The following is a 13,722-nucleotide window of genomic DNA, read 5'->3' on the forward strand; positions in this document are numbered from 1 at the left end:
AGGAGTTCGAGACCAGTCTGGCCAACATGGTCAAACCTCATCTCTACTAAAAATACAAAAATTAGCTGGGTGTGGTGGTGGGGGCCTGTAATCCCAGCTACTCAGGAGGCTGAGGTAGGAGAATCACTTGAACCTGGGAGGTGGAGGTTGCAGTGAGCTGAGTTTGCGCCATTGTACTCTAGCCTGGGCAACAAGAGCAAAACTCTGTCTCAAAAAAAAAAAAAAAAAAAGGTTAGATGTTAGTGATATTTCCGTTGAACTACTTTGTGTTTTGGAGGCAGAGTCTCTGTCTCCTGGGCTTGGGTGCAGTAGTGTGATTTTGGCTCACTGCAACCTCTGCCTCCTGGTTTCAAGCGATTGTCCTGCCTCGGCCTCCCAAAGTGCTGGGATTACAGGTGTGCGCCCCCATGCCCAGCTAATTTTTGTATTTTTAGTAGAGATGGTGTTTCACCATGTTGGTTAGGCTGGTCTTGAACTCCTGGCCTCAAGTGATCCGCCCACCTCAGCCTCCTAAAATTCTGAGATTACAGGCGTGAGCCACAGCACCCAGCCTCCATTGAGCTTTTAATGACTTCCTTTTATTGAGATACCTGATTTTTCTTTTCTTTCCTTCCTTCCTTTCTTTTCTGTTCTTTTTGCGTGTGTGTGTGTTTTTTTTTTTTGTTTGTTTGTTTGTTTTGTAGTCAGAATCCTCATTCTGTAACCCAGGCTGTAGTGCAGTGGTGTGATCATAACTCGGCATACCCCCGTACCCTTCTGGGGTCAAGGGATCTTCCTGCCTCAACCTGACCAGTAGCTGGGACTAAAGGCATGCGCCACCATGCCTGGCTAGTTTTTAAAAAAATTTTTTGTAGAAATGAGGTCTCACAGCTCATCTCTGTGCCACTGCATCCTGCCCCTGCTTTTAAATGCCATCTCTTCAGACAGGTCTTCCCCTGACTAATGATTCTAAAGTGTCTACCCATATGCTTTTATTATGTCACCTTATTTTAATACTGTGATCGCACTTACCAATATCTGATAATTTTCTGGTTTATTTACATATTTGTTTATAGTCTTTTCTAATTAGAAGAGAACAGGGATATTGTCTGGTTTTTTTTTTTTTTTTTTGAGACGGAGTCTTGCCCCGTTGCCCGGGCTGGAGTGCAGTGGCGCGATCTCGGCTCACTGTAAGCTCTCTCTCCTAGGTTCATGCCATTCTCCTACCTCAGCCTCCCCAGCAGCTGGGACTACAGGTGCCCGCCACCATGCCCGGCTAATTTTTTGTACTTTTAGTAGAGATGGGGTTTCACCATGTTAGCCAGGATGGTCTCGATCTCCTGACCTCATGATCTGCTTGTCTCAGCCTCCCAAAGTGCTAGGATTACAGGTGTGAGCCACTGCACCCGGCCTTTTTTTTTTTTTTTTTTGGTGGAGTCTCGCTCTGTTGCCCAGGCTGGAGTACAGTGGTTCTATTTTGGCTTACTGCAACCTCTGCCTCCCGGGTTCGAGCAATTCTCGTGCCTCAGCCTCCTCAGTAGCTGGGATTACAGGTGTGTGCCACCATGCCTGGCTAATTTTTGTATTTTTAGTAGGAATAAGGTTTCACCATGTTGACCAGGCTGGTCTTGAGCTCCTGACCTCAAATGATCTGCCCACCTTGGCCTCTCAAAGTGCTGGGATTACAGGTGTGAGCCGCTGTGCCTGGTTGATATTGTTTGTTTAATTGTTGTATTCCTAGCATCTAGGACAATGTCTGACACATTATTGCCAATAAATACTTGTGAAGTGAATAGTAAAACAACTTCCTTTGTCTTATTAGGCCCTTTTGGCCTCTCCAACATCATCTGTATCAGTCCCCTATCTTGACCTTCCCATCCTCCAGCTCATGACATATCTTTAGATGTGCTCGCTTGCTGCAGGGCCTTTGCATGTGCTCTTCACTGTGCCTAGAACACACCATTCTAGGCACTGCCTAGAATGCTCTGCCACTGCCTGGATATCTCCTGTTCATCATCCAAGTTACAGCTTAGGTATAACTTCACCTGATTAGCCTTGATCATACAACTCTGCATGCTTTGCCATTAATTATCATATGTATTGTAATTCTTTTGTTGTCTGTGTCCTTCACTAGACTATAAGCTTATGTTGTGCTCACCATGAATTCCTAGTCAAAGCTTATCAGCAGTGGCTAGAAGGACCTTTGAGGTGGGGCACTAGGGAGGGGGATAGAGTATCGGGGGCAGCACCTGAGGTGTAGGAAGGTGTACTTTAGGATGTCAGGGTGAGTTTTAAACACTGGCCCTTGGTTCATTGTCATTCTTCCTATTTCGTCCATCTTTGTTGATTCCTTTGTTTGCCTGGATGAACCATCTAAAATGATTGGGTCATATCCATGAAACCAGGGTAAGCCTGACACAAAAGACTTGCTCATGAAGGCAGCATGTGTCCTGAGGATAAAGGTTGAGAATCTGGGTAGGCTTATTATTAACTTCAGGTAGCTGAGGGCAGAATAACTGACAGTGGAGTAGAATTCTAAGCAAAGAAGGAAGCAAAAGGCCTGAAGGATGAGACAAGGCTGAAGCAGGAAGCTGAATCATTAAGTCATAAACCTGGAGCACTTGGATAGTGAGTAGAGTGTAAGAAGGAACAGGGCAAGCAGTTCAGGATTAGGGTCATAAATAATCTTGGGGATTACTTAAATCATCTTTTAGCATTCTTACCTCTTTAGTTTGGAACCAGCTTTTGGATTATAGAAAGGATCAGTTAGTTGACATACAAGGATTTGAGTGAGAGTGTATATTACTTTCTTTGTGTTTTGTGGGCTCTTTACTTTAAAATGAAATCCCCAGAAATCCTACCTTAACTTTTCCCCCACCTCAATTTCTGCTGCCAAGAGCCTATCATCCATTCTTTTAAATATATCAGGTTCAGCTCCCTTATCTTTGAAACAAGTTGCGTGTACAGAAGCCTGCAGTAGTGCTGGAGCTTCCTTCAGATAGGTTGAAGGGAGTGTGAGCTCTCTTCAGGCTACCTCCTCCCACTGAACCAGGCATAGGAGCTGGCCTCAGCAGCGTTAGGAGTTCAGGACTCTGTTTAACATGAATCTGTGGAATTTCTCTCTGAATTTTGGGGAACAAGTATTCTGTAGAATATAGTATGGGACTGTGTCCGTGAGGCATAGGAAAAAGTAGTGGAAGACTGGCTGGATGTGCATGAATGGTGGGATCTGAAGGTATGTAGGAGTGGGCATCAAGGTTTCTGACCTGGCTCTTAAATTTTGACAGGGCTGGGGGCACTGATGTGCCAAGTAGAGAGTCTTGAGGGGTAGCGCTAGTCCCTGGCCCTTAGAGGTGTTCTGAATGTTTTTGTATGTAGCTCAGAGCTCTTTTGCAGGCTGATGGGGATTCATGAAGATAGAGTACTTACTGAGGAAGGGTGTGTTCTCTTTTGAAGGTTGGATGGAGTGGTTATGTGCACAGACTGGGCAGTATATGGCCTGGTCATCTAGTCTCTGTGAGGTGAGCTGCATTCCCTTCCTAGGGCCATGCTGGGAAAACCAACCTAAGAGAGCTGGAGATCATGACTGTTGTTAGTGATTTCCGTGAGACTGCTCACTGTCTTTACTTGCTCCTTCTGTTCTCTTAAGTCCCATGGCTATAGTGTCCTGCCTTCTATTTTCTATTTCCCGCTTTGGGACCTTCAAATTCCATAATTCATTCAGATTCTCTTTCTAGAGACAAGGTCTCACTATGTTGCCCAAGCTGGAGTGTAGTGGCTGTTCACCGGCATGATCATAGCACACTACAGCATTGAACTTGAGCTCAAATGATCCTTCTGCCTCAGCCACCCAAGTAGCTGGGATATAGGTGTGCGCCTTCACACCTAGCTCAGAGTGCTCTGTCTAGATTACTTAATGCTCAGCTTGACTCTGACTTTACATAGTACTCTAATTATGACATTGACAGCCAGCTTCAAGTAAGGGCCTTTCTTCATTATCCTTGTTCCTAGAGTTATGGTTTTGAAGCTTTAGTGTATCAGAATTACCTATGAGGGTGAGGGAGGGGGCGCTGGATATTTGTTTAAAATGCAGATTCCTGGTATTAACTGCTAGATACTCTAATTCAGTAAGTTTGGGGTGGTGACCAGGTATCTGCAGCTTGATCAGCCTCCCAGGCGATTCTGACACTAGTCATCATCTCCAGATCTCATATATATATATATTTTGAGATGGAGTTTCGCTCTTGTTGCCCAGGCTGGAGTGCAATGGCGCGATCTTAGCTCACTGCAACCTCTGCCTCCCGGGTTCAAGCAATTTTCCTGCCTCAACCTCCTGAGTAGCTGGGATTACAGGCACCTGCCACCATGCCCAGCTAAATTTTTGTATATTCAGTACAGACAGGGTTTCACTATGTTGGCCAGGCTGGTCTCAAACTCCTGACCTCAGGCAGTCCACCTGCCTCAGCCTCCCCAAGTGCTGGGATTATAGGCATGAGCCACTGCGCCTAGCCAAAGATATCTATTTTCTCCTTTTTTTTTTTTTTGTTTTGGAGACAGAGTTTCGCTCTTGTCATCCAGGCTGCAGTGCAATGGAGTGATGTTGGCTCACTGCAGCCTCCACCTCCTGGGTTCAAGAGATTCTCCTGCCTCAGCCTCCAGAGTAGCTGGGAATGCAGGAATCCACCACCACACCCAGCTAAATTTTTTCTTTTTTTTTTTTTTGTATTTTTAGTAGACACGGGGGTTTGTCATGTTGATCAGGCTGGTCTTGAACTCCTGACCTCAGGTGATCCACCCGCCTCCCAAAGTGCTGGGATTATGGGTGTGAGCCACTGCACCCAGTCCTCCAGACCATATTTAGAGATATTTTGACTTACAGGACTCTGCCACTTCTCTACCCTTGAAGGGGCAGGGAAGAGATTTGAGTTCTTTACTTGGATCCTGCAGTATCTAGTCCCTGCATGTTTTTCAAGTGTCATCCCAGGCCCCTCCTTCCCTACTCCTGGCACCCTCATCTGCTCACAGTTCGTTGACCCCTTCTCCAGCGGTTTCTGGCCTGAGAGCCTTTGCAATGCTGTATAGCCTCTGCCTGGAACAGTCTTTACTGTGCATTTTGCCTCAATTAACTATCCCTTGCTTTTTTTTGAGATGGAATCTCACTCTGTCACCCAGGCTGGAGTGTAGTGGTACTATCTCAGCTCACTACAACCTCCGCCTCCCGAGTTCAAGTGATTCTCCTGTCTCAGCTTCTCGAGTAGCTGGGACTACAGGCATGCGCCACCATGCCTGGCTAATTTTTGTAGTTTTAGTAGAGACAGGATTTCTCCATGTTGGCCAGGCTGGTCTTGAACTCCTGACCTCAAGTGATTCACCCGCCTTGGCCTCCCAAAGTGTTGGGATTACAGGCGTGAGCCACCGCGCCCAGCCTGTCCCTTGCCTTTAATTGTCAAGTAAGCATTATCTCCTCTTGAAGGGTTTTTTTGGCGCTGTATATAAAGAAACTGTTAGCACCTTATTTGTTTACATAAGACCACTTAACTGTTTGTCTTTCTCTCCTGGTGGGTTTGAAGCTCTGTGAAGGCAGGGAGCTTGTTCCTGGTTGTGTATCTTCAGTGCCTAGTATGTAGAGGCACTCAATAACTACTTGTTGACTAATCCACATTTTTATCTTCTTGTTAGTATCTGTGTTGTTGGATTGTGGCTCTTTTTTTAACTGAGACAGAGTTTCGCTGTTGTTGCCCAGGCTGGAGTGCAGTGAAGCGATCTCGGCTCACTGCAACCTCCGCCTCACAGGTTCAAGCAATTTTCCTGCCTCAGCCTCCCAAGTAGCTAGGGATTACAGGTGTGTGCCGCCACACCTGGTTAATTTTGTATTTTTTTAGTAGAGACAGGGTTTCACAATGGTGGTCAGACTGGTCTCAAACTCCTGACCTCAGGTGATCCACCTGCCTCGGCCTCCCAAAGTGCTGGGATTACAGGTGTGAGCCACTGTGCCTGGCGGCTCTGCCCAACTCTTGCCCTTTGTATGTATTGTTGCCTCTTCCAGAAACCCCCTTTCTCATGTCAACTTGGCAGATTCCTTCTTGTCCTTTACTACTTCTTGAAGCATTTCTTTGACTTCTGAGACAGTGCTGGTTCAACAGAGACAGCACTGTTTCCTCTTTAATAGGCCTTTTTTTTTTTTTTTGATAGAGCCTCACTCTGTTGCCCAGGCTGGAGCACGGTGGTATGATCTTGGCTTACTGCAACCTTCGCCTCCCGAGTTCAAGCAGTTCTCATGCCTCAGCCTCCCAAGTAACTGGAATTACAGATGTGTGCCACCACACCCGGCTAATTTTTGTATTTTTAGTGAACATGGGTTTTACCATGTTGGCCAGGCTGGTCTCGATTTCCTGAGCTCAGGTGATCCACCTGCTTTGGCCTCCCAAAGTGCTGGGATTACAGTCATGAGCCAGCACACCTAGCATTCTAATAGGCTTTTCAACCGTATGTTGTGATTTCACCTGTGTAAGAGATAGATGGTAGCGCCTTTCTTTTACAGGTGACAACCCAGAGGCTCTAAGAAAGGGGTCCCCAACCCTAGTCTGTGGCTCGTTAGGAACAGGTTGCACAGCAGGAGGTAAGTGGTGGGCGAGTGAGCAAAGCTTCATCTGTATTTTTACAATCATCACTCGCATTGCTGCCGGAGCTCTGCCTCCTGTCAGATCAGTGGCAGTGTTAGAATCTCTTAGGAGCAGGAACTCTGTTGTGACCTGAGGAAGTGAGGGATCTAGGTTGCATGCTCCTTATGAGAATCTAATGCCTGATGATCTGTCACTGTCTCCCATCTCATCTAATTGCAAGAAAACAAGCTCAGGGCTCCCACTGGTTGTACATTATGGTGAGTTGTATAATTATTTTATTATATATTACAACATAATAATAATAAAGTGCACAATAAATGTAATGTACTTGAATCATCCTAAGACCATTCCCTCCCCTTTGTCCATGGAAAAATTGTCTTTCATGAAACGGGTTCCTGATGCCAAAAAGGTTGGGGGATGGCTACTCTAAGAGATTAATTAACTTGGAAATGGCAGAACTGGTATTTGAACCCCAATGTATCTAAGGAGCCCTCATTTCTGCCTCACTATGCTCCCTCAAAGAAAACCAGTGTGCATACCTAGGCAACAAACCTGCATGTTCTGCACATGTATCCCAGAACTTAAAGTATAATTAAAAAAAAAAAATTCAATTTACCATAAAAAAAAGAGAAAACCAGTCAGCAGACTGAGAGACACTGAAGTGAAAGAGATGCTTTAAAAAAAAATTAGTTGGGTAATAAAACTTAAAAAAAATTTCTGGCCAGGTGTGGTGGCTCGTGCCTGTAGTCCCAGCATTTTGGGAGGCCGAGGCGGGCAGATCACCTGGGGTCAGGAGTTCAAGACCAGCCTGGCCAACATGGTGAAACCCCGTCTCTACTACAAATACAAAAATTAGCCGGGCATGGTGGCAGACGCCTGTAATCTCAGCTACTCAGGAGGCTGAGGCAGGAGAATCACTTGAACCTGGGAGGTGGAGGTTGCAATGAGCCAAGATCATGCCATTGCACTCCAGCCTGGGAGACAAGAGCAAGACTTTGTCTCAAAAAAAAATTTCTGCAGAGTCCGGGCACGGTGGCTTACACCTGTACTTACACCTGTAATTGCAGCACTTTGGTAGGCTGACGCAGGCGATCACTTGAGGCCAAGAGTTTCAGACCAGCCTAGCCCACATGGCAAAACACTCTCTCTACAAAAAATACAAAAATTAGCTGGGTGCAGTGCCGCGTGCCTGTAGTCCCAGCTACTTGGGAGGCTGAGGCAGGAGAATTGGTTGAACCTGGGAGGTAAAGGTTGCTTGAACCCAAGAGGTGGAGGTTAACTGCAGCCTGGGTGACAGAGTGAGACTCAGTTTCCTCAGAGTTAAACACAATAAAATGAATACTTTTGACAAGCCATTGATAAAGACAGCAGAGTGTAAAGAGTGACCATAGCATTGAAAGGATGATGTGTATTTCATGTATTTCCTTGATCGTATCCACGATTCCTTGTGGTACTGATAAAGCCAACACATACAGCCTAGTAGAAATAAGCTTGGCCAGGTGCGTTGGCTGACACCTGTAATCCCAGCACTTTGGGATGCCAGGACAGCAGAGGTGGTGCCACTGTACTCCAGGCTGGGCAACAGAGCAAGACCCCATCTCAAAAGAAGAAAAACAAAAAAAGAAATGAGCTGAGGTGAAAATGTTACTCAAGTCAAACCAAAGAAAATATCAATCATTAACTCAGTTTTCCTGGAGGATATATAAAGAGTGAAATCTGAACTTTTTTTTTTTTTTGGAGTCAGGGTCTAGCTAGCACTGTCACCCAGGCTGGAGTGCAGTGGTGCAGTCTCCACTCACTGCAGCCTCAACCTCCCAAGCGGCAGTGATCCTCTCACCTCACCCTCCCATGTAGCTAGGACTGCAGGCTTGAGCCACCATGCCTGGCTAATTTCTTTTTTTGCAGAGGTGGGATCTATGTTGCCCATGTTGGTCTTGAACTGGGCTCAAGCAGTCCTCTCGCCTCGGCCTCTCAAAGTGCTGGGATTACAGGCATGAGCCACCATGCCTGGCCTGAACATATTTGTTGAGGGAAAAGCTGTGCAAAATTGATCTGCAAAGTCCTTAATATGTTTTGCTTTAAAAATACATTTTACTGGCCGGCCATGGTGGCTCACGCCTGTAATCCCAGCCTTTTGGAGGCTGAGGCGGGCAGATCACGAGGTCAAGAGGTCAAGACCATCCTGGCCAACATGGTGAAACCCTGTCTCTACTAAAAATACAAAAAATTAGCTGGGTGTGGTGGCACTCACCTGTAGTCCCAGCTACTCGGGAGGCTGAGGCAGGAGAATTGCTTGAACTTGAGGCGGAGGTTGCAGTGAGCCGAGATTGTGCCACTACACTTCAGCCTGGCCACAGAGCAAGACTCCCTCTAAAAAAAAAAAACCAAAGAAACCAAAAAAACCAAAAAAACCTTTTTACTGGCTGGGTGTGGTGGCTCATGCCTATAATCCCAACATTTTGGGAGGCCGAGGCCGGTGAATCACTTGAGGTCAAGAGTTCAAGACCAGCCTGGCCAACATGGTGAAACCCCATCTCTACTAAAAATACAGTAATTAGCTGGACGTGGTGGTGCATGCCTGTAATCCCAGCTACTTGGGAGGCTGAAGCAAGAGAGTTGCTGGAACCTGGGAGGCGGAGGTTGCAGTGAGCCGAGATCATCCCATTGCACTCCAGCCCGGGCAACAGAGCAAGATCCTGTCTCAAAAAAAAAAAAAAAAAAAAAAAAAGATGGATGGTTGGTTGCAGGAAAAAGAAAAATTGCACAGATATACACAAACACGCTGGTATGGAACAATCTCCAAGATCTGTCATTAAGAGAAAACTAACGTGCAGAATAGTTTTTATGGCTAGTGTACTAGTGTTAGCATTTGTATGTAAAAAGAGGAGAAACTCTGTATACTTGTTATATACCCATACTGTTTCTGAAAGTTTTCTTTTTTCTTCTTTCTTTTTTTTTTTTCAATAGATATGGGGTTTTGCCATGTTGCCCAGGCTGGTCTAGAACACGTGAACTCAAGCAATCTACCTGCCTTGGCCTCCCAAAGTGCTGGGATTATAGGCATGAGCCACCATGCCTGGCCTTTTTGTTTTTTAATATCCTTCTCTGTTGCTGAATTTTTTTTTCCCCATATGAACATTACCTTTTTAAAAAGAGTAATTGTGAGCTGGGCACGATGGCTTATGCCTGTAATCCTAGCACTTTGGGAGGCTGAGGCGGGTGGATCACCTTGTCAGGAGTTCAAGACCAGCCTGCCCAACATGGCAAAACCCAGTTGCTACTAAAAATACAAAAAAAATTAGCTGGGTGAGGTGGCGCATACCTATAATCCTAGCTACTTGGGAGGCTGAGACAGGAGAATCACTTGAACCCAGGAGGTGAAGGTTGCAGTGGCAGGGAGCTGAGATCGCGCCACTGCACTCCAGCCTGTGTGACAGAGCAAGACTCCATCTCAAAAAAAAAAAAGCAGTTGTGGTAAAAAACAGACACATAAAATTTACCTTCTTAACCATTTTTAAGTGTATGAGAAATAGTAAAAAACAAACATAAAATTTGCCATTTTAACCATTTTTAAGTCTTTACGTTTTAGTAGTCTTAGGTATATTCACATTTTGTGCAACAGATCTCCAGAACTACTTCATCTTGCAAAACTGAAACTCTGTACCCATTAAACAACAACTCTACTTGCCCTACCCCTCTTTTCTCTCTGGTACCACCATTCTACTTTCTGTTTCTATGAATTTGAATACTTCACTACCTCATATAAATAGAGTCATACAGTATTTTTGTGTGTGTGATGGGCTTATTTTACTTAGCATGTGTTAGGGTTCATCCATGTTGTAACATGTGATAGGATTTCTTTCCAGTTTAAGGCCGAATAATATTCCATTTTATGTATGCATCATAGTTTAGCCATTCTTCATCAATACATTGCCTTTTAAAATATTTTATTTTTTAATTTTTAATTTTTTTGTAGAGACAGAGTCTTCTTGCTATGTTGCCCGGGCTGGTCTTGAACTCCTCGCCTCAAGCAATCCTCCCGTCTTGGCCTCCCAAGTGTCAGGATTACAGGCATGTGCTATCACACCCAACCTGATACATTGCCTTTATAAAATTTTTTTTCTTTATTCTAAAAAACAAAAAAACCAAAACTGGATACATGTGTAGAACGTGCAGGTTTGTTACATAGGTGTATGTGTGCCATGGTGGTTTGCTGCACCTATTGACCTGTCCTCTAAGTTCCCTCCCCTCACCCCCCACCTCCCACCCCCCAGCAGCCCTGGTGTGTGTTATTCCCCTCTCTGTGTCCATGTGTTCTCAATGTTCAGCTCCCACTTACGAGTGAGAACATGTGGTGTTTGGTATTATGTTCCTGTGTTAGTTTGCTGAGGATGATGACTTCCAGCTTCATCCATGCCCCTGCAAAGGACGTGATCTCATTCCTTTTTATGGGTGCATAGTATTCCATGGTGTATATGTACCATATTTTCTTTATCCAGTCTATCATTGATGGGCATTTGTGTTGGTTCCATGTCTTTGCTATTGTAAATAGTGCTGCAATAAACACACATGTGCACGTGTCTTTTTCTTTTTTTTTGAGACAGAGTCTTGCTCTGTTGCCCAGTGGCGTTCAGAGTTCAGTGGTGCGATCTCTGCTCACTGCAGCCTCTGCCTCCCGGGTTCCAGTGATTCTCCTGCCTCAGCCTCCTGAGTAGCTGGAATTACAGGCATGCGCCACCATGCCTGGCTAATTTTCGTATTTTTAATAGAGACAGGGTTTCACCATGTTGGCCAGGCTGGTCTCAAACTCCTGACCTCAGGTGATCCACCTGTCTCGGCCTCCCAAAGTGCTGGGATTATAGGCGTGAGCCACCTCGCCTGTCCTGAATACTTTTTAAAACTACTTTGCTTCACCTTATAAATGTGATCCTGAAAAGTTGGGTATAAACATTGTATGTATATGTATGTATGTATGTATGTATGTATGTATGATACAGGGATAGTTTGAGGGGTGGTTAAATCATATCTTAGTTAACTTTACAGCAAAGAGGAGACTCCTTTTTGCCTTATGAATGATCCCCAACTTTATGTCTCAGATGTTTGTATTGGAGATTTTTCTTGAAGTAAAATATCACTCTACTAGGAATGGAACCAAAAAGGGGAGATGTGGTTATTTGAAATTGAAGATAGCTGTATATACCAGGACATCCCACCATTTGTCTTATTTTACATACTTTTCCATTTGTTTTACCAGCATCTCTTTTTTCCTGTTCCATGCACTAGAAATCCTGGAGCCCTCTTATTTATTTATTTTTTTTATTTTTTTTGAGACGAAGTCTCACTCTGTCACCCAGGCTGTAGTGCAGTGGCACGATACCAGCTCACTGCAACCTCCACCTCCCAGGTTCAAGCGATTCTCCTGCCTCAGCCTCCTGAGTAGCTGGGATTACAGGCGCCTGCCACCATGCCTGGCTAATTTTTGTATATTTAGTAGAGACGAGGTTTCACCATTTTGGCCAGGCTGATCTTGAACTCCTGACCTTGTGATCCACCCGCCTCAGCTTCCCAAAGTGCTGGGATTACAGGCATGAACCACTGTGCCCGGCAAGTCCTCTTATTTTTATGACATGCTTCCTATGTGTTGATTTTGTTTTCCCTAATGGAGTAAATTTTTGAAGGCAGGAGGCATCTTGTATCCTGTAGTGATGAGCATAATATGAGTTGTTCAATAAATACATATTTGGCAGAGATGAAAGTGGAGAAAGAGGTTCCTCTGCTGAAGAAGTGTGATTACTTTTGGTTTTTTCTACCTCATGTGGTACCCATTTCTAGCAGGAAATTTCTTCCACTTGCAGACCAAGTGTGTTGGGGACTTGAGATGTGTACATGAGTGTTTGTGATGTTTCCTGCTGAAAGCACAGGTAAGAGAGCTGGAGCCAGATTGGAGCCTGAAGAATCTGACTTGATAGTATGTACACTTCTGTGATAACCCTGAGGAGAGAATCTCAGGTTTCTATCCTCTGCTTAACATCAAGCCTGAATATTTAATTATCGGCAGGGCAGCTGGACCTGAATGTGCTTTTGGCGTCTTAAATTCAGTAGCACGTAGTAGGAATATTTGATAAAAGTGATTTTGCTTTTTTTGTCAGTAGTATATGAAAGCACTTAACACAGAGCCTGGCTTATAGTTGGTGTCCAGAAGGTGACAGTATGTGAGAAATGTTTTGAAGTAGTTGAGTCTTTCCCTGGGTGCCCTGCCTCCACTCGTGTGCCTATACCCCCCCTACCCCAGGCTAAAGATACAGGCAACAACAATGTGGATTTCGCCTTTGGAAAGTTTCCAGTTCCTTGTTTGTGGATTTATGGTCAAACAAGAAGTGTAGTCTGCTCCTACATATCTAAGAGCAGATAGATCTGAACCCTGGCTACCCTCACCCAAGACTGGAAATGTTTGAATCACACTAACATGTCTGGTCACTCTAGGCAGCTTTCTTGGTAGGCACTTAGTCTCTTACTGGGGAAATCTGTGAATCTCTGGGGTAACTGGGCAAGGCGGTGAATATAGGGGGTTGAGCATGAATTAACTTAGCCAGGATAGCTTATGAGTACAGGCATGGATGAGAGGACAGGGTAGGGGCCAAAAACGGTTTGACTCTGTCATTTCTGCTCATAGAAAGATACAGGCCTTGTGTACCAAGGGTAGAGCTCTGGCTTCCTGTGGCCTGTCACCTCCATATGATGAGCCAGGCTTGCTCCCAGCTGTCCCTGCAGGGCATCTTGGGTTTAGTAGGGGATAAAATAGGGAATCTGAGTCAGGTAGCTTTGCTTCAAATCCTGCAGGTGTGCAGGGAGGAGTTGTGCTTCCCAGGACCTGTTTCCTATGTGTTGAAATAAGAGGAATCCCATCCAGATTCTGTAGAGGTTTCCTTCCATCCTTTTTATGTACGTTTTTCACACTGTCACTGGCCTGGCTTCTGGGAAGAAGAGAGAAAGGATGAGAGAAATAAAGAACTTGAGGGGGTGTGTAGATTCGCTGTCCTTAAATTCTTTCTGGAGCAAAGTATAGGTATTGGGAGGAGGATCAGTGAATGGGTGTGTGAACAAACATACTGCTTATCCT

At 45.0% G+C, this 13,722-nt stretch overlaps 1 long non-coding RNA gene across 50 annotated transcripts in view; it reads left to right on the forward strand.

Moving 5' to 3' along the window:
* LOC141408332 (uncharacterized) overlaps positions 1 to 13,722 on the forward strand; it is a 138,627-nt gene that overhangs the window by 22,743 nt on the left and 102,162 nt on the right. For 20 of the 50 annotated variants that reach the window (XR_012422253.1, XR_012422271.1, XR_012422252.1 and 17 more), the window contains 2 exons: positions 10,579 to 10,673; positions 12,458 to 12,523. The exons of 17 other annotated variants lie outside the window; for them this stretch is intronic. This is a non-coding gene — a long non-coding RNA (uncharacterized lncRNA). Of the gene's footprint in view, positions 1 to 6,520; positions 6,599 to 10,578; positions 10,674 to 12,457; positions 12,524 to 13,722 lie in introns of all 50 variants that reach the window. 13 more of the 50 variants (XR_012422273.1, XR_012422282.1, XR_012422288.1 and 10 more) reach the window with 2 other exon arrangements.

The sequence above is a fragment of the Macaca fascicularis genome, chromosome 13, assembly GCF_037993035.2.
Source record: "Macaca fascicularis isolate 582-1 chromosome 13, T2T-MFA8v1.1".
NCBI lineage: Eukaryota > Metazoa > Chordata > Mammalia > Primates > Cercopithecidae > Macaca > Macaca fascicularis.